Genomic DNA, 21,322 nt, shown 5'->3' with positions numbered 1-21,322 from the left:
ATGTAAGAATGTCTGTGAAAATGTGCATGTGAAATTGTGATAAACCTGCTAAATTATTTTTTCAAGCTGGGAGATGTCAGATCTGTAAGGTTGTGGTCTATAGCTGATATGACACACAGGCATGTCATTACAAGGGTGTTGCCAGTTAAAATACTCAGCTGTTACGGTATTTCCAGCTTAGCATCTAACTTTGTTCCACCCAGCAAATAGTCACATAAATAGGACTAGCTGTGGATTTTTAAAGGAAATATTTAATGTATTTTTAAAGAAAATAACATTTGGAAGGGAAAATATTTGGGTAGCTTGCACGTGAGTGTCTAGGGTAGGGCAGGGAGATGCCTCGCAGGGTACCGAGCTTGATGTGCTAAAGGAGCTCGCAGTAGATGTTATGTGGAAAACGTTACCATTTATAGAAATCAGGTATTTCCGTGAGTACCGGAACTAATGAAGCCTGGTTTCCTGTGGGTTTGTGTCTTACGGCTGATCGACTTCAGTGTCTGGGACGGTGAAAGTTCTGCCGGACGCTTTTTGCCTTGCATTTGGGGTATTTGCATCCACTTGCTCCTGAGCAGATTTTCTGATACCTGATTGGGTGTAAACATGGGCTTCTTGCTTTCTACTAGGCCTCCTACTTCCATAAACTTTCATCGGTATTTGAATTATCTAGGGGGATTCCCTAAAGTTTGAAACTCATCAGTGGAATAAAAACCAAATAGACTTAGGTCTCTTAATGAATATTGTTATTAATAAAAATAACATAGCCATATTTTTATAGGAGATGGGACTACAAGCCCTTGATTTTTAAATTTTTTTTTTTTATGCCCCTGTTTGTCTGCTGGGTCCTAGTAGCCAATTCATTGAAACAGGAGCTAATTCCTAAAAACCAAGTGATGTTTTCACTTAGTAAGTAATAGAAACACATTTTGAGATTAGTATGCTGCATTTTATGGTACAGGCTTGGACTGTAATTGTTTTGTGGTGCGTGTGTGCGATGGATGCACTGTTCCCCCACAAGTGAAACAAAGCATTAGACAGTTAAGTTTCCAGTGTAGCTGTTGGGCTGCGTTGCCTGTGGTACAGCTGCCTGGCTTTTAGGTTTGGTTGCCTGTATGTGTGAACAAACAGCGCAGTCTTGAGTAGAGATTCAGAGTCCTGCAGAGGGTTTATCAGTGAGACACCTCCTATTAGTATACTTCCTGGAGCTGTTAGCAGTCGTTTTTTGTTCGTAAGGATCAGAGATCTATTGCGTGAAATACTGTCAAGGCTAGTGGGTGCCATTGGTTTCGCTGTCAGCAAAGATTGCTCACTTTGGGTTTCACCTTCATTAAGCACAGATTTTTCTACCTGGAAAAGCTGGAGTTCAGTAAGCTTGAGTGTGAATAAACAGGGCCCTCAGTCTTCCATGCGAGTGCTTTTTGTGTAGCAATACGGGTGAGTAGTTTATTCCACTAGATGAAGTAAGTGAGGTGAATAAGGTGAGTAAGCAATTTCATTATGAGACGCTCTCAGTTGTGTCTAAATGCTATGTTGCAAATTCGGCTCGTGCTTTGAGCTGGTCGGGAGCCAGGTGGCTGTGGTTGTATGAATACATCACCGAACCTGAGCTAACAAGCCCTGTGTAGGCTAGATTATGTTAGATGGAGCTCCGTGCCACACTGAAGTAGCTGGAAGGTGTATGTATGGGAGCCAGGGCAGAGCTGCTTTGGGTCTGCTGGAAACATCCTGTGTGGACAAACTTTAGAAGTGTTTGTGTGGAGCAATTAATTTACTACATGAATTTACCGTATCCTTACTGTAATGTTACTTTCTTTACAGAGATCAGTTAACGTTCTTTTTGTGTGGGTTGTAGGCGCTAGTTATTTCTCGCAGGGCTGTACTTCTAAAGCATACATAAAATGTGTCTTATCGTAGGATGTATCACCAGTGGTAGTTAAATGGATTCATAACGTTCTTACCTATTGATTTGCAGCAGTATAGCATTTTGTGTATAATGAAGTTATCTTAAGCAAAGATCTTTGAAATAAAGCCATGACTTTAGGAAGATTTATAATGCAATCACAATAGCTACTTGAAAGGATAAGTTGAATCTTCAAAGTAGACAATTAAATTACTCTTTCAAATACTTGATAGAAGCAGAAAAGCGCCTTGGAATCTTTCTTCTCAGTCTTCCAAAATCCTGCTTTAGATTCATTGCCCTATCTCCCAGCTGTATTACTGCAATGCCTTTTCTGGGCTTCTCTTCTAGTTGTTGTGAAATGTTGTTTGCCTATTCTAATCATGCCTCTCCAAGGCAAGAGAAAATACGGTTCAGTGGTACTGGTTTGGGATTTAGGAGATTGGCGTTCAGTTCTCTGCTCTGACACATGTTTTTTTGTGTACTGTTATTTTTAAACTCCTTGTATCTGGTGTTCAGGTGGGTACTAATTATGGTATTTCTTAACTTTATGGCAGTGTTCTGATTTTAAATGAATGATGTGATTGATTGAATACAAACAAAACAACAGTAATGTAAAAATTCAATTCTCTTCTTTTTGGCTTTGTTTGCTAACATTCATGCTTTTCCTTTGTAAAGCACTTCCTAAAATCGATGATACTTTGACACTTTCGGTTACAGCCTTCCAAAGGCAGAAGACCTCAGTTCCTGCATTTTGTATTACTTTGCCTAGGTATTTGAAATAAAGTTTTGTTGATGACACGCGGAAGAAATGTAGCTGTGAGCAAGCTTGATTTGAGGATGGAATGGTACGGTGTCTCTCTCTCCCCCCCTCTTTCTCCCTTCCTTTCTTCCTTGTATCAAAGGCAGTAAGGGGTAATGTTTTTTAAGAAGCATTAAGAATTGTTAGGGTTTATTTATCTTCATATTACAATTGTGCTTCCCAGGCACAGTACAATAAATGTAGATATTTGTAATTTTCTGCAAGTATGCTTTCTCTCATGTGTTAAGCTGTGTCTTTTAGCTGTGTAGGTTGAATTAAACGTTTTCTTTGTGCTAGGTTGATGGGAGTGAGTAATAGGTGTATGCTACAGTACAGAACGGTTGGCAGCTTAGCCTGTAGCGGTTTTGTTTGAGGAAAGCAGTAGCCATTAGGTCATCAGAATACTTTTAAAATTAATAAGATGCATGTGAGTATTGACAACGTGCAGTAGGAAAAGCTGTATTTATGAATGTGTCAAGTAACCCTCCAGTTTCTCCTCTGCGACACTGCATCTTGAAGCTGTCAGCATGTACTAAGAAAGTATTTTTGTCATTGTTTGGATAGGTATACATTTTGTACAGTCAAAATTTACACATATAAAATCTTGTGATTTACAATAATGTAAAGGGAATAGACTAATTTGTGCCATTAATATATGCGGGTGTGTATGGGGAAGCACATGCCTGATCTGGAAGGTGTGTTTGAGAATGGTTTTGTAGTTCTCTTGTTTTGGAAATTGGAGATCAAAGTGGTGTAGGTTCAAAACAATGGAAGAATGTGCTGGGCTTAATTGTACAAAATACATGAGGGTGAGCTGTTTGCTGATGACAAGTTGAGTTCATTTGCATGGCTACTTTTGAAGCAAGCAAGAAAAAATAGCATTACATCTTGAATCTCTGAAGGCAATGATTATTTTTTTGTTAGTTCTTAACATTAAAGTTTGATAAAAGTTGCTAGAAGAACCTCCCCAGGCTTACAATATTTTTAATACCTGTTAAATTAAACCATGTGTTAGACAAGCTGCTATTGAAAATGGCATTTGTGTAATTTGTTTTCCTTTTAAAAGCAATTACAGTCCATGTACAAGAGCTCTTTAAACACTTTTTGTTTACTTTTATACTGTTCTTGGATTGCATAAAATGTTACATTGTGAAATCATTTTGGCTCAGTTGTCAATAAATTGTGTGTTATCCTTTTAAGTATTCTGGTTTTATATTATGGCAACAACAATGCCATCCCATCCTTTGCTTCTGTCAGCATTCTTCTGGGAAGAAATAAATGCTGGATAGTGTCCCTTTTATGTGTTTGCTGGAATTGTGAGAAGTACAGATTATTCAGTCAGTAGAAGTGTGCTTGTGTACATGGATGTCTGCCGTTAGCATCACTGTAGTGCCACTTCAGAAAGCAGCGTGGTTTAGAGATGTCTTGGATAGTTGATATGCTGCCTTGCATGTTGCTCTGTTTTGGAGAGTTTGTGTTTTGTTTTTTTCGGGGGGTGGCACTGGTGTTCTTCCACAAATCAGCATTCCACTTGAGACTTGACTGTTGTCTTACAGTAGTGTATTTATTACTACTGCATCTTCATTGAGAGGAGTTAGGGAAAATTAATCATCTCCATAAAACAAACTTTTGCAGGAGTTAGAAGCATTAACTCATTGTAAGATGCATTTCTCAACATATGGCCAGAGGGAAGGAATGGGTCTAGGCCAGTCATATGTATAAAACTTAGGTTTCCATTAAAATGTAGCAGAGCAACAGGGCTTGACTGGTGAGGCTCCTTGCATCAGAAGGCAGTTCTGAAAAGAGACTGAAGATGGTCAGGTAGGCTGAAAAGCAGTGCTGCCGAATGGTGATTAAAAATACTTTGTTAATTTTTTGGGGAATAGATTTAATGCAATATGGTAACAGTTTATTTATCTGGTGGTATCTTCATTGTACTCTAATTAGAACTTGAGGGCAAAATTGTCAAGGAAGTTAACTTCTCGAGGACATTAAAAATTTAGGATCAGACTTTCAACTATGATGATGAGCAGGGAAGAGATGGACTGAAGACCTTTGTTCTTCTGACAACATCCGTCTTCAGTAATTCCTTGTTGTCGTGCTGCAGCAATACGAAACAAGAAAATCCAAATCCTGTGAATAACAATCCTGTATATTTAATGCTTGGAAGTGCTGAGAGTGGCCCTATATGTAAACATCTCAGTTCACTTATGGACAAGTAAGACCTGCAAAAGGAAGCTAGACGAAGGGTGACGGCAGAAGACAGACTTTCCTGGCAGCAGTGGCGGTCTAGGAAACAGTGAGGAAAATCTCGTCTTCAAATTAGTTGTTCAGTTGTGGCATAAATACAAGATGGGGGAGGAAAGAGGAGGGAGTACATCTTTTTCCACAGCTGTCTTATGAGAGGCTCTCATCTTGCTTAATGGGTAATAGTAGAAGGTTTTTTAAAAAATGGTACAACATGAAAATGTGTGGAGCAGAGTAAGTGCGTAAGAGTCATTACCACATTTTTCTGGGAATTTCCTGTCATGCTTGTATGCTCTCCTGCCTTCCCGTGCGCGATCACTTCCCTTTCAGTTCACTCGGGTTTCCAAATAGCCTTTGAGGAGCTGGTGTAAGTTTTTGAAGTCCTGGTCTCTTAAACAGGCTTTAGTCACAAAGTTTTCAGTACACATTAGGCATCTGCTGTCTGGAATAGTAATCATGGTTCAGTCTGCTTCATTCCTTCCTTTTACTGGATCTCCTGAAGCATTGCTCATCAACCCAGCTAAGCAATCAGGCTTACAACACTTCTGAAAACTGTGGATTTTTTTTCCTCTTTCAGGCTACTCAGAGACTTGAACCAGTAGGTCTTTCAGTAACTGGAAATAGCTGGTATTGTTGGGAGAAGTTTGCCACCTGTCTCAAATTTTGCTGATGAACTCATAAGTCCAGGAGACAGTTCTACCTACCATCCTCACTTCAGAGACCCATTGATGGTTAGGTCTAGCCCATAAATAATTTTGAAGAATGTAGGTAAATTGGAGTTAAAGAAGCTAAAGGTTTAGATGGTTCCTCTGCTAGTAACACAATGGGCTGTGAAATGCAGGGAACAGTTACTCTGACAAGGCTTCATATAATTTCTGTGGGCAGGTAATTTTCTGTGTTTTAAGTTAAGGAAACGTTATGTGCCTTCTGCTAGCACTGAGAAGAGTTTAGATTTCTAATATGTCAGACTTAAGCCCCCACTTCTCTTCTGAATTATCTGTCCAACCTGCTTGTTACTCAGTACCAGACAGGACTCTTGGAAATACAAATGTTTTTCTCCTTCTTTCTCCACTTATCTTCCTGCAGTTCATTTAATCTGCGTTTCTGATGTCTTTGTGGCTTTTTTGTTGTTGCAAGTGAGTGCTCTCTGTATAACAGATAGTCTTGGTCTTAGTTGAGAAAAAGAAGGTGGAGATTTTAATTGCAGTCACTATGAAGAAATAGTTTTTAGTCAGCATATTGTTGAGGATATGTCTTAAAATACAGTAGCTGTCTCTCTTTGCACACCTTTCTTTTAATAGTTGTTTGATCAATCAATCATTACATGTGTTTTAGAGGTTCATTTCCTTCATGAATATCTAATTATTTCCTGAGTAGCTCCCAGTGTGTGTTTGATTTTTTTAAACCAATCTTAACAGATAAATGGATTAATTAGGTGATTTCCAAACATGCTATCCATGTCAGGTTCCTATGTTGTTAGGTCTTAACCTTTCAAGAGCAACAAAGGAAGTGTTCGTATCTGCGATTACTGCTCCTGAGGGCAACAGTACCATTGCCCAGCAGTGGATATTCAGAGGTGCGTTTGAGGTTTTGGGTTTTGATTTGCTGTGTACTTGACTTTCTCAGAAAAGAATCAGACTTTTTAAATAGGCTTTGTTTTTCCCCCTAAACTTCAGAAGGCTCTTTAGAGATACAGATTCGGGTCCCTAAACGTACTCTTCCTAACTGAGGTACTTTTGTGATGTGCAGATGTAAGGTTTTTTTCATGTTTAAGAAAGTTGCATAGCCAAATATAGACACATTCTAAAATGCCAGGATTAAGGTCTGCATTGTCATTATTGTGAAATTAACTTTATTTATATGGCTGCATTCTGGGGTTTTTTTTGGGTGGGGGTTTTTTTGGTCTCCCTCCCCCTCCCCACCGCCGCAAAGGAGTGAGGCTTAGTGTACCCATAGTACACTGCAAGTTGGATTAACAGTTTTTTACAAATAGTAGATGTTGCTCACCTCCCACTTCCTCTACATTGGCTTTTTGGCTATTCTGATTGTAAAGTAAACTGATTCCACTCAGTAACCGTTGGAAAAATCCCAAATTACTACTTTCCCGCTTCCCCCTTACTTTTTTTTGCAGTTCTGGTGAGTTGAAGCATACCTACTACTAGTTCCCTGTGTGATCAGATGAGAGTCAGAAGTAGCAGTGTTATGAAATGACGGGATTGTGCAGTTTAGTGCTGCAGAGGGGGACACATTTGAAGACAACAGGGATCTCTCCAGTTCGATGGTACCAAGCTGTTAATCCAGCTTTCATACAAAACTGCAGGTGGAGTTGGTGGTATAGCTGGAGTGCACAGGGGAGAACGGAGCCATGTTAAGTGTCTCAGAGCTGAGGGATGTAGCAGGCAGCATCGTTGTCTAGTCCCACCTTTCCCCATCCTGCTGGTTAGGCTGTGGCCTGTTTACACTGCTCCCAACCAGTTCCTTCTGCTCCAGCTCTGCTGTTAGTTCTTCTTCCTATGCTTATTCTCCTTTTCTGTCTGTGCCTCCCTGCATCGTTTATTGCTCTCTGATTGCCACCTCTTCTTCTCCCGGCACCTGGTTCCCATGTTTCTCATCCTTTTGTATCACAGCGTGCCTGCTTCGTTCTTTTTCTCCGTGGTGTTCAGGTGCTAGCAGGGATTGCATCGAGACTGGAAAGAGAAACTGGCTTCCTGGTCTCTTTTCCTGGAATACAAGGAGCAGGGAGCAGGGTGGTATTGGAAATATTTTTCTGGAGCTGCTCCACGCTGGACCAAGTGTCGTGATGTCCTGGCACACTGGGGTTGGGTAGGTGTGTAGCCAAGGAGAGGTCCTGAGGAGCTGGCATGTGATCGGTGGAGATTAAATCTGCAAAGAACGGGGCTTCCATGCTTCGCAGAGTTTTGTTGAGCATGTGCCAACAGTATTCACCTTCTTCCACTGTCCTGTGCCTTGACCAAACTTGAATGTTTTTCCATGGGGATAGTGGGAACTGATTTTTTTAGATCTCCTAGTGTAAGTAGTGGTGAGATTTATCTGGGAGACTGCTGTAGGAATTCTAGCAGGGGCGTGGGGAAGGACAGCATTTTTCCTCTGCTTCATTGTTTCAAATGGCTGAGCTGTTTTAATTGAAAGTTCTCACAAGAGATGAGAGTGAGGCACACCCTCAGGAGGGAGAACTTCAGCCAGAACGACTTCAGTCTAGCAGAATTAGAAGCAATCAAAAAATTGCCTAATGAGGCAATGCCTAACGAAGCATACCAGACTTCCTAATGAATGGGTGGCACTGCATTATAGTTAACGTGTAGGTGATACAACTTCATGCTACAGCAGTATTTGGATACCTGCTACTCCTTGTTTGTTGATAGGCAGTACTTCCAGATAAACAGTTCAGATACTTATTCTGCGATGTACATCTTTTTTAATATAAGCAAACATTGCTCTTACCACTGTGGAAAATATGCTCTAGGTCGACCACGAGATGTTGGGCTAAGATGCAAGAATTGCCAGCTAAAGTTTTGTGGCCTGTGTTATGCAGGAGGTCAATTAGATGATGACAGTGGTTCCTTCTGACCTTAAAATATGGACGTGGGCAGCTGAGGCCGCTCTGTGCTGCCATGCTGGAAGTTAGAGACTTCTGGTGGTTCCTCGAAGGCTCAGGGCCAGGAGGGAGGGAAGTGAAGCTGGCTTTCCGCAGCTCTTAAGCTTTCCTTCCTAGTACTGGAGCTGCTCTTGGATATGGGGAATTGAACGCTGTGCACTGAAAATACCTGCATTTACTAACTGCAAAGAAATGCATAAATATAAAAAAAAAAAAGCAAGTACATAAGATTACCCTCAAAATATGTTACTATGTGGTGCAAGGGGCCTTTGGGTGAGCAATATCCAAAGGGAAACTTTGGAAGACACACCTACAACTTCTAGAGGGACTTCACATTTACCAGTGATAATAATGCAGACCACAAAAGTTGGTTTCCTTGATTTGCTGTAAGTGGAAGCGTGTTTTTAACACTCCTTCTTTTCTAACACAAATGTAGGAAGCTGGCAAAGTAGCTAATTTCAGTGCTCTAGAAAAGTTTAAAGCAAAATAATCTAAGGAAACGGAAGCCTCTATTTTTAACCTTCTCTGTCATGGATGATGGGGAGGAAGAAGAGGTGGCCATCTACTGTTGAAGTCTCTTTAGTATGTTACTATAAATTTAATCTAATTTCCATTGTTGTTTTAGTGAAGAGGTACTTGTTACTTCTGGATGTTCAGTTCTGTTCAAATTAAGATTAGTGTAGGTTTAATGGTATGCTGTAATTGTGCTTTATCACCTGTTGATTTTTTAAACTTTCCTATTTTTTCAATGGATCTGAAATTTTATACTATTAAAAAATACGTTACTTGTGCTGTCCTATTCTTTGATTTAGTTTCTTCTACTGAAAATGAATTTTTCTAATAGTTCTAAATATTTTTTTATATTGGGTCTGAGCAGGTTGTATTAAGATTTTTTTTTTTCTTATTTTGCACTAGTACTATTCATAAAAAGTACACTATCTGTCTGGGTTTCTCCGATTTTTCACAAAATATTTTTTTATCCCTGTATTTTAGCAAAAGCATGACAGTGAAATTTTGAATAATTCTTCATATTACTTACTTGGAAGTACTTTATTGGTCTAGCTTGAAGCTTAAATATAATCTGTGGTTGCCAGTAGTTGTGCAATATAAGTAATAACATCAAACTTCGTAACTTTAACCTCTTAAAAAATTTCAGATGGACATAAAACTGCAAAACTGTCTTTTTCTGTGGGATATATTGCTAAATTACTAATATTGATTGGGGAATACACTGTGTTAGTTTTCAGGGTCAGCGTTAAGGAGGACTGTAGGAGGCAAGTGTATTTGGGGAATGGTAATAATACTGGGATAATTAAATATTGGAAAAACAGGGCCTAAGTTTTCCTAAAAGCTTGAAAATTGCTGGCTGACACGGGTGTCAGCCTGGAGTATGGAAGCAGTTGTAAGAGTTTAAGTACATGTTTTAGAGAATCTTCTCCCCAACACCTATATTAACATATATTTGTAGCTTATATGAAATTTTTTTTGTGACTGGTGGGTTAATAATATTGAGAACCAAAAGCTTAGAAATTATATAAACTGGCGTGTCATAACGTGTAAATAGTTTGGCAGCTATATCTGTAATTTTAAAGTAAAGGCAAAGAGTGAGCTGAGGAGAAGGAAATGTAGCAAGGCTGCAGATCATTGCAGAACCATTGCTTTTTTCCTTAGGTAGATAACTGGGCTTTAAAGAAATTATTTTACTTAGCAGGGGGGGTTTTGCTCCAGTGGTACGAAAGAAGCAAAAATTTTAGGGAGATACAGTTTCTTTTGTTAAATCTCCTGAAATTTTTTGAAAACAAATGACACATTCTAAGCACAGTTTTCTTTAATGGGTTTATTTTTAGACCAATTTTGATATCGTAACGGTAACCACTAGCTGTTTTTGTAATACCAGTTAAAATACAGAGTTTTTAAATAGGTAGGTAGGTTGAAGATGTCTGTATGTGTATGCTAATATATACAATATTCACTAATGACTTGTCCATCGCCACTTTTAGGCAGCTGAAACATGCACCCATATGTGCTTAACTAAGGGTCTCTAACTCCTGGAAGAGTGGAAAAACCTTAAATAATGAGGTGACTGCCATAGATCACTGCTCGCAAGAAATGGAGTCTGAAACCAAAAGCATCAAAGATCCTGTCAACATATTTCCACTTCAGTTGCTTAGAGCTAAGTCGACCTTAGTAACTCTCAGGCAAGTGATTGAAACGGTGCTCTTGGATCATGTGTGTCACATTAGTTGCACTCTTTCACTTCCATATGAAGTATTGCTTTATTAATGTAGTTTCAGAAACTGAAGCAAAGAGGAGCAGTCTCGAAAGCCTGCCTTGCCGATCTGCAGCATAGTTTGGGCAGGGGTCTGCTGGAGCACAGTGTAATGCCCTCTGTTGGCAGGTTTCCCTCTGTGCCCATGGGCATCCACTCCATTGAGGGGGGCTTGGGGCCAGCGCTGTGGCCTTTTACAAGGCAAAATTTCTCTGCTGTACAGGCCAAGTCGGTGCATGACAGTGCAGGAACACGTTAGATAGAAGACATTACACTGAAAAAGGGCAAGAGTCCGTAAAACTTCCAGGAATGTGATAATTGCACATGTCTGAGAAATGCCATACCTGTTATTTTTAGGAAAAATACAGGACATGTGTAACAGTGTTTTTAGGTGGGCTGGAGGAGGAGGAAGAAGAGCAAAGCTGTTTGGAAAGGTTAAATGAGAAACTGTCATCTTGAATTTCTAATATTAGCTGGCAGTGTAAACTGTTCTGGGTGTGAGGCATTTGTTTACTGTTTTACCTCACAATTTGTTTTTAATAGGATGTATGTGAAGTCATGGTATGCATATTCTTTTGGCACTTATCTACACATCACTTTGTTCTGAGACTTGAAAAGAATGGTCTCTTGAATATATATTTTTCCAACCATTGTTTTATACTCAGTACGGTTGCATTTACTTTTTCCTCCCATTGTTTGTCACTTTCTGCTCATTTCTCTAGAAATGGTTTCTTGTAACTTTTAACATGTGGTTTCTCTTTTATTAGTATTGTTGAGTAATACTTAACTGGTGGAAATAGTTCCAGGAAATTAATTTCAGTAAAATTTAATTGAATATACTCCAAGTATAGTAAGTTCTTGCAGGATTTGGGCTTAAAATATTTTAAAATGTCACATTACTTAACTTTTCCCTGATAGTAGTGCTGAGCTTGTTTGTGCACATAGACATGACTGATGTCTGCTTCTAATCTCGTTAAACTTCAATTTACCTCCAGGGGGACACTAGTAGTATAGTTTGGCTATAGCCTATTCTAAAACATTGTTTCTCTCAGGCTACCGAAGTGCAAAATCCCTTTAGCATCCTGTTCGTTGGCATGTTTTCTAGCATGATGGGCCTTCTCAGTGTACGAGAAGGGTTTTCTTTGGTTAATAAGCGGTGGTAGACCACATCAGGATGTAATAGCGTATATACCTCAAGGTTCTGGTGGTAACCTCTGCGTGTCTTCAACCACTTGCCTTCTAATTGGCCCAAAGATTACCAGTTAAACCAAGATTTTCAGTTTTGCTGACTGAGAGTTGTCTAATGTGATTTAACATGTTCACGGAAGTGTTCTAACAGTGCTTTCTTTACTGAAGAATGTTTAAGTTAAGCCTCTGTCATTTAACACTTTAATGGTATTTGGACAGATCAATCAGTAAATTGCATGTGTGCATGTATACACACACACACACACATATGTATTTAGTTATTTATTTTGAATTTGGCTAGTTGGTAAAGAAGAATGATAAATTTAAGTGGGGGGTTGGCCTTCAGCAGTGCAGAGCCAGCTCATTGCAGGGGGGTTGGACTAAATGACCTTTAAAGGTCCCTTCCAACCCAAAGATTCTATGATTACAAATGTACAGAAACTTAAATTACCACTGGCTGTTAGAACATTTTAGAAAAATCTATGCCATAATGCTTGGGGTAATCACATAGATTTCAAAATTTTGAAGAAAAGTTTAGTCTAGCGAGGTCAGCCTTAAGGGTAACAAAGTTAGTCAGCAAATGCTGGTATGATCCTTCTGGGTATAGGACATACGAGGTTAGTGAGAGAATGCAGTGGATGGGAAGATTGTTTTGACGAACTTTACCCTTTTGCTTCTGTACTACTCGAGAGAGAGCCAAGATAAATGGCCTCCTTCATTTCTGGTTTATTAAGGTAATAATGAGGATGTGCTAACCTTTTTTGATACAAACTTGAAGTGATCCTGCAATAGTCTGCAGGAGGTATTCCACTGCATGATAGTCTGTTGCAGCATTTAAGACCATTTTAGTTATTTGTTACAGAGATGAAAAGGAGGCATCAAAAGAAGCTTTACTTCTAACATGTGGAACTTCATGGGCTTGAATTTGGAGTTTTCTGTCCCATTTTTGTTCCTCCTTGTCTGCTGGGGACCTCCCTTTCCTGTCTGCTTCATTTTCTTTCTGCTTTGAAGTCCTGTTGTTTCTTGCTCATGTGCGAAGGGCTTATTACTGAGAACTTGCTGGTGAGGTCTCGCAGATGCACCTTTTTGCTCTCAGCTGACTTCCATTAGGAAAGTACAGGTGTTTCCTCCTTATCTGGTAGTTGCATATAGAAATTGTTACCACCAGTCAAAAGAGAACAATTTTGTGGGTGTATGCATATGCTTACACACAAGTGCATATTCAGTTCTCTGTGTAAGGGTGTAGCAACTCATCACCTCTCTTCTACGATGGTTTAGTTAATGGGTGGGCAGGATTGTGGCCAACTAAGCTAGTCAGAAATTTGAGTTCTGAAACCAGAACAGTCATTGCAAAACTGTGGATACAGTTGCCAAGCAGTTTGTTAGACTAAACTGAACCTAGAAATATACTTTAATATGTACTAATGACATAGAAATCAGAGAGCTGCATGTCTTTCTCTTCTCCAGCAGAAAATTGCAGAGTTGTGGTTTGCAGGATGCAAGAAATACAGAGATAACCTGTAGAGCTGTCCTGTACTAACTAGGACCTCAACCACCAATAGCATGTAGTTGGAAAACACTTATTCACAGAAATTGATGAGAAGGTTATAAATGCTGATTTATAATTGGTGAAACTAGAAAACTAGAACACTGCTTTACTTGCCTGCTCTAGAGCTGTGGTGTGTCTGGACAGGTGTAGTGTCATGTCAGGTTTCTTACACAGGTGGAATACTTTAGCTTGCCTCTCAGATTCTGAAGTTCCCCGTTCGATTTTCCTTATCTTTAAATTTAGGCTTTTGATTTTTATCTGTGGGGTTTTTTTTGTGGGTTTGTTTTTTTTTTTTTTAAATCTCTTCCAGTAAGCAAGTCCTTAAGAAGATCTTGTAAATATTTAGAGGTTTTGAATAACAAAGGCAGCTTTATTAGGACTGGCAAAAGAAAAGTCATAAATATCTTACATGTTACTGTTTCTAGCTAAGAACGTGTTCAATACAAAGATCCAATTTGACATCAGTTTAGTAGAACTGCAGCCTCCTAATTTCCCCCCTTAACTGTTATCTGCTGCATATTCCTGGTGTCCTCCTCTTATGGCTTATAAGAGGAGGTAAAGCTGCCATATGTAATTTTGTCTGTTTTCTGGTCTAGATGTCAAGTCACCTGCTGCCCAGATGGCCTTCGTTCAGCCAGCCCCTCCAGCCACTGCCTTTGCCCTGAGGCTGATCTTAGGTTCTGGCTGGTGGCTTTGTACAGTTGCCTGTAACTTAGGGCTATCTGTGCATATGCAAACAAAAGCGCTCACAGACAGTCTTAACTTAACCCCTCTGCCCCCATTTTTTAGTTGTTTACCCTCTGTAAAAAAAATAATAAATGGTAGAAACAAAAGCAGATTTCTTAAAAGCACTGACTTTTAACCCAACTATGATTTTTGAAGGAGGAATTTCAGTCGTCTTGGTGAAATGTGGGTATATTTTCAGCAAGAATTTCCCAAAATATTTGTGTCCTCAATTTGGATATGGATCATAGCTGCTGTTAAGAAATGGGTAGCTGCTTGGGAAGACTTGGCTGCTTGTGTGGAACTGTTTCAGCAGTTCCCGAACAGCCAGACAAGTTAATGTGGGAGCTGCAATTGGGCATAACGTTTGATTTTGTGTTTCAACATACTAAGCCAGTATTTCTTAGCTGTTTTGGTTTTTGGGAATATGATAAAGGATAAAAGCAAAAGTATATTATTTCTCTGTTGTTGCTTGTTCGTAAATGTTTATTTTTTCTATAATAATGAAAGAAGGTTAGAGGGTGTCCTTAGGTACATTTATTGTAGGTTTTTGTGAGCAATATAAAATTCTGTTGCTTCATCCAAGTTGGCAAATCATATAGGTTATCTCTTACTTATACATGAAGCTTCACATACACTTTACATCACAAAATAGAACTGTTCAGGATTTTCGTGGTAACCTGCCCTATTAGCATTATATGTAGCTGCAAATATGTTACATATGTTTGTACATACATATGTTTGTACATACATATGTTTGTACATACATATAGTTTACATTTACTGTGTGTATAATACCCTGCCCACCAGAAAAGTGTTAGTGAGATTTTTTAAAAAAAAAAAAAAAAAAAAAAAAAAGTAAAGAGACTGCCTAGCATGAAAAAGTGAATTCTTTTTGGTTTGGAGTCAATTGATTCAATGTAGTGCACAACACAGAACATGATGATCTGAAACACTGTAGGGGACAAACTCACTCCATTCAGGTTTTGGGTGCCAAAATAGAGTGTTCATGCATTCTGGTCAATGCGCTGAGCTTTTATAACGTTATTTCCATTCTTCCTGAATGTTTTTCTTCAGCACAAGGTCACAAGAGAGGTAGATAGCTGATACCACTTACTTTTCCTGACCCACATAAGCTCAGGTGGCTGTAAATCAAGGGCAGTTATGGATTGAGGAATAGGATGGCTGATGAAGTTACAGTCTATGCTGCCCTGTTGCACAGATGTTAGAGCTGCTTTTTAACCAGCTCCTGAAGCACTGTAGCTTACAGAGTGGGGTTAAAAGGAACTGCCGCTTGTTTGCCATGCCGTAAACAGTGTCAAACCATGGCTCAGGAGGTGGTGATCGACAAATAACTCAAATATTTCTGGGAGTGACATGCTTGTCAGCTGTTTCAGCATAAGTTGTCCAGGTTTGTAATACAGTGTGTTAAAAGCAGCTAACACTTGTTTCCATTTAGATGATTTTAAATTTCTTTTTTTAGTAATGAACACACATTTTTCTCCACACATAAAGATGTTGATTAATTCCTGTAGCTGGCTGGTGTCACCCTGTGCCTTCTGTTTACCACATTGATGTATGCCATGTTGGCTTATGTTACTGTAAAATTAATTACATCAGATACACTGATTTGACACTATTGGCACTCTTTCATGTGCTTATTTGCAGTTGTTTTAAAAAAAGAATGAAAATGACTGCAAAATACAGTGTGGTCTTAAAAAGGCTGAATTTCAAGTGACCTTTAGAAGAGCTGGTGCTGTTATTTCCTTGCTGTAGGGTAGCATTTTATTTCTAAGGGAAATGTATCCCAGCAGTGACTTTGAATACAAGTTACCTTCTTTAAGTCTTTGTCTTGAGCACAGAATCTCGTTTGTGCAAGTTTCTGTCCGGCCATCTGTATTGTGGATTTTTTTTAATGAAGGGTTGAGTAGATGTTCAGCAAGTTGTTATATTCAGAACTTGAGGTTAAATTCCACAGTAAAATGAAGATCATAGAATAGAATCATGGAATAGTTTGAGTTGGAACAATATGTCATTTGGATTAAGAAGAAAGTTGTAAGGGATTTTTATCTTGAAAAGATATATAAAGTTCGGTGAACTTTGTCCTTTTGACTAAGCAATCAGTACATAATTTGCTAGACCTTATTTCAAAATCCACCTCGTTTTTATGACTCGGCTACCTGAAGAGGGCTCAGTCCGTGATAGCGGAAAAACCATGGCGTTCCCCAGAGTGCTGTAACGGGATCTGGAGTTCATGGCGGCATTTGCTGCAAACAGCCTGTGCCTGGCTGGCGTGTGCTGCCAAGAGGTGAGGCTGCGTGGGTCTCACTGTTTCCGCCCCGTGGAGGAAGCTCTGTGCCTCAGCAGCCCGGCAGCCTCAGCAGCCCGGCAGCGTGTGCCTGACACGTCCCTGCCCTGCCTGCTGGGGCAGGAGGCAGGGGCTGCTGAGGAGGGGGTTGCTCTCTTCAGGGCAGCCTGCTTGGAAGAGCCAGGTGAGTTGGGGCTGCTGGGGGGTCGTGGCATAGCTGGGGTGGCCATAGACCCTCTCTGTGTCTCACAGAGAAGGTGCTGTGGGCCCGGAGAGCACCACTGCCCAGGCCTGAGCTACTGTGGTGGAAGATGTCCATGAAGTGCTTCCGGGACTGAGGTGTTGCTTTTAAAAACAAAGTAACAGCAGCCCTCCCATCCTCTCCCTCAGTGTAAACAGCTCTTCTTGCCCCGGTCTGTGAAACAACAGAAAAATCGTCTTCCCTTCCTGCTCAATTTCTTGGGCTTTTTTTGCTGCGTGGTTGGGGGGAATAAGAGCCACAGCACGAGACAAGAGGATTAGTTGAATTTTGTAACAATGGCTGTAATACAAATTCGTATTTGAAAGGAGGTAAGAAAAAAATGTCTGGCTGAAAGCTTTTAAGTATGTGCATGGTTTCTCATTTTGCCTTCTCGTTTTTTTTGCCTTGTGACACTTCAGTAATATACTTGGTATCTCACTTTGGATAAACTATTGCTAGATTCATTAGACTGTGTAATTCTTTTCTAGTTATGCTCTTACTCCTTTTTAAATTGCCTGGTGTCTTTCAGATCTGTAACGTGAATTAGTACGGTTTCCTAGCCTGTAATTCGCATTTGTCAGGCAAAACCATCTATCCCATTAGACAGCTATTCAGACTGAGATAGATTTAAGAGAACGTTTCTCCTAGTTGTTTGTTGAGGAGTATCAAATTTTATTAGGTATTTTCTGTCTCTGCTGTTGGACCTGACCAAAATCAGGAACAAAAATAAAGGCACTGTTGGTTGCTGCTGTTCTTGCATCCTTCCCTCTGTCCCCCCTACAAGTGGTGGCTTTTCTTCAGAACTTGCTGGTTCTTTTTCATAATTGGCCCATGTGGTTAGTGCTTCCCTCTTAATTCAGGCCTACTTTGGAAGATAAGGTGACCCTGGATGTAATTTAGGCATCTAGATGTTGTCTGAGAGATGGCAGCTAGTTTGCGGCGGCGTTTGTACTTTGGGAACACCTTTTCGATTTCCTGTTCAAGATCTTGCAAAAACAGGCTCTGTTTGTCTTAATTTAGTTCCTCCCAGGGGAAGTTTTGCTCAATTAGACCTAGGGATTTCAAGCAGCCAGAGCTTTCTGATGTGGCATCAGGGCCATGGGAGGATTGAGGATCTTATCTAATATTTTCTGATGCCTGGTGTTTTTAGTGATCTGGTTCTGTTTTTGAAAATCCATGACAATGAAAATTGCTGCCCTACGCTATTGGTCAAACTGTGTTTTGGAGAGTTGAAGTATGCCTTTTCTTTGAACCCAGAAGTCTTCCTTTATTGGGTTGTGGTTTTTCTGTGTTTTTTGCAGGTTAAAATTAGTTTCTATTGACAAAGTATACTAAAGCTGGGAGCAGTTTTACAGTAATTTATTTTAAATGGTATTTAGCCTTTGCCTTTTGCTGTTGGCTTTCCTTCCCACCCACTCCCTACTATGAACTGATGCATTCAAGAAATATCTGTTGTTGCTGCGTATTCAGAAAGCTGTCGTAATGTATTGTGGAAGCCTTTGTTTATGCATAATGGATAAAGATATGATATAAGTATGCAAGGAGGAGGAAAAACACCTCTTGGTCAGAAACAGTTTTACTCAACTGTTCGGTTTTATTTTGTAGTTTGATTCTGTATTCTAATGTTTTAGCTTGATAACTGATACAGAGAAAATATGAATAAAACTTGGGTTTTCAGGTATGTCTGTTTTAATGCATGCAAATACCAGACTTGCATTTCTGCTTAATGAAAACATCTAATTTGGGCAGAGTTAGAGGTGACAGATCCAAGGCTTGTGACAGTGCTCAAGGATTTTTCTCTCAGCTTGGTTTGCAGGATTTGAGTTATTGGAAGCTTTCTTACCTGTTTCAGTGTTTGCTGTTGAAGGGTTTCAGAGTCACAAAAGATTGCGTGTCTAATGGCTGAAAAGCATCATTACTTTTGGAAAGGGTAAATGTTTCAAGATAATGACGAATCAGCAAATCAATTAATCAGAAGTTATGGTTGGCTCTTTGATATATGTACAGTTGCTCCCCGTGGACAACTGTCACTTCTACCTAGTCTGTAGATCCAGGTGCTGCAACCAGTTAATGTTATAAACAGCTCCCAGAGGAATTCTGCCTTCAGCTGGAAGTTCAGAAGCTTTTATTAGTGTCTGTGAGTTGCAGGGGGGACACAACAGGAGATGATCACTGGTGACAGATAAAATGCCTTAGTTTGTTTCTTTACTACTGTGAATAGCATAGCTCAGGGCAGCCTTGGTTAGTTTTTTATTTAATTAAAGATGGCAGCATTTTTGCAGTCTGTCTTTGTCTGTCTTTATAATGCTTCAGAAAGTTTTTGCCTTTATTTTAATACTTTGAAATGTCTTAACAGATGTATTTGTACCATGTACAATTCTTTATATAGAAGCAGAAAAGACCTGTCCTACTTTACAGTGCTTAAGCTAATTAAAAAAAACCATAGAGGGTAAAGCAGTATTTCCAGAAGATACTTAATTTTAGCAGTCTACTGCTGTAATTTGTGGCTGACTTCCAATATCCGTATCTGCATCTATTCCATTTTGTCTTTGTTATTCTGGAAGCCCTTAGTTTCCCTAACTGGAAAAAAAAAGAATCTTGTCCTCAGTGTTGTGCTGGTTAAACCCGAAACGTATTTTTTCAGTTGACTTATATAAACCAGTGCAAAACACAGGGAGAAACTTCCAATTCTTAGTTTAACCTTTGCATGTTTTGACCTAGATGAATTGAATGAAGAAGGCTCAAGCTACCTAAATATCAACGTGACGTTATGCTTTGTCTGAAGGGAATCCAATTTGGAGCAACCTTGAATATAGTTTAAAATGAGCAAGGTCAAGTTAATAATGGTCTGAATATCTGACAGCTTTTTATGTGTTCTTTTTCTTACAAGGTTTACCTTCAAAACCATTAATTAAACTGTTCATGCATGCTTTATAACATTGGAATGGAAACCGGTTAGACCAGATGCATTGGCTTTCTTCAGTTTCTCTTTTCCAGAAAGGCAGTGTTGTCCTTTGTGCTGGAAGTCTGAGCCCTGGTGGGATCACAGAGTGTTGAACTGAGATTCTTGTAATGTGAAAGATGAGAGTATCATGTGCAGGTTTTATTTATGAATAAAGGGTAATGGTGTGTTTGTATAACAGGCAAGCATGTCTCATAACTCATTCCAAAGAAAACCTTGTCTATAGTGTGGTAATTTAGGAGCCAATGTCTAGACTACTTTGAGAAATTGTAAACATGATGTCTTCAGAACAAAACCATGAGAGTTTAAGAAAAATGCTGCACATTATATTTTTAATATTTGACTGAATTCCAGGGAGATCAGAAGAACTTTGACAACATTTGGTCTGCCTGACCCCTAGATGAATTACTGAAAGAATGCATATGCCAGTCCATAGTAACCTTTTCTTTCTTGAATACAGCAGCTTTGGATTTGCATGATTACATGATGTAAACAAAGTATTTGTCAGTAATGGAAAAGTTTTACTTAAATAGTGTTGCACAAGTTTATGTACATCTTCATCTTATTAAACTGTTTATACATGTTTGAGAATCCATAGCATAGTATGATCAAGCTCTTTATTATTTGACCTAAATAACTTTAATTTGGTACTGTTGTACAGAGCTGTTCAAAACAGTACATTTAAGCTAGTGAGGATAATCTTTTTTAGTACTACTACAGTTGGTTTTGAACACTTTAATCTCAAGAATACTAGAATAGTTCTAGGAAGCAGGTAAATGCAGTTTTTCTGTTTTCTGTGTGCAAAGTGATGTGCTTTTCTTTAGTGGTTGAATGGTGCACTTACTGGACCGTTGGAATAGCTAGAGTGTGGCCGTAGTAGTATTTCCATCATCTGACAGCCTTTATCATTAGATTCTTCTGGTTGGTTTTGTTCTGGGGTGGGGAAGCCTTCTAGTTCAAAGACAGACATGTTCTAGTTCAGACAAAGTTATTGTTTTACAGAGATGTTACCAGATGAAGTGCAAATACCAGATCCAATGATCTCTCTGTTCCACAGTGTATTTGTAAACATAGTCCAAATCTGGTGTCAGGAAACCTTAATTGGGTATTATAACATACAAATGGAATTTCCATTTCACACCAAATAGTATTGTGCCATAGGTTATGGTGAACTTAAGGCAGTCCCTAAATTAATGGCTATATCTTTGCAAAGCTGTAATCATTTCAGGTGTTAGAAATGCCTCGTCAATTAAACATTGAAGGTGTTGGATCTATATCCCGTGTATAATTGAAATGACTATATTAATAGCTTTTCTGTAAAGGAATTTTATGGCAGCTTTATCTTAGGAGTTAAGTAATGATTGAAATGATTTAGGAAATAGATGTGATTCAGCTGAATGTTAAGGATTTTTTTTTTTATTTGTATCGTTTGTTCTTCCTAGTTTTTTTTGTATACCTTGATGTTCTAAAACAGTGTTGGTTTGGAGTCTTTCTGTAGAATTTGTGACAGTATTTTCAACATA

Source organism: Phaethon lepturus, unplaced genomic scaffold (genome assembly GCF_000687285.1).
Source record: "Phaethon lepturus isolate BGI_N335 unplaced genomic scaffold, ASM68728v1 scaffold17817, whole genome shotgun sequence".
NCBI lineage: Eukaryota > Metazoa > Chordata > Aves > Phaethontiformes > Phaethontidae > Phaethon > Phaethon lepturus.
Note: the sequence above shows the minus strand (reverse complement) of the source record.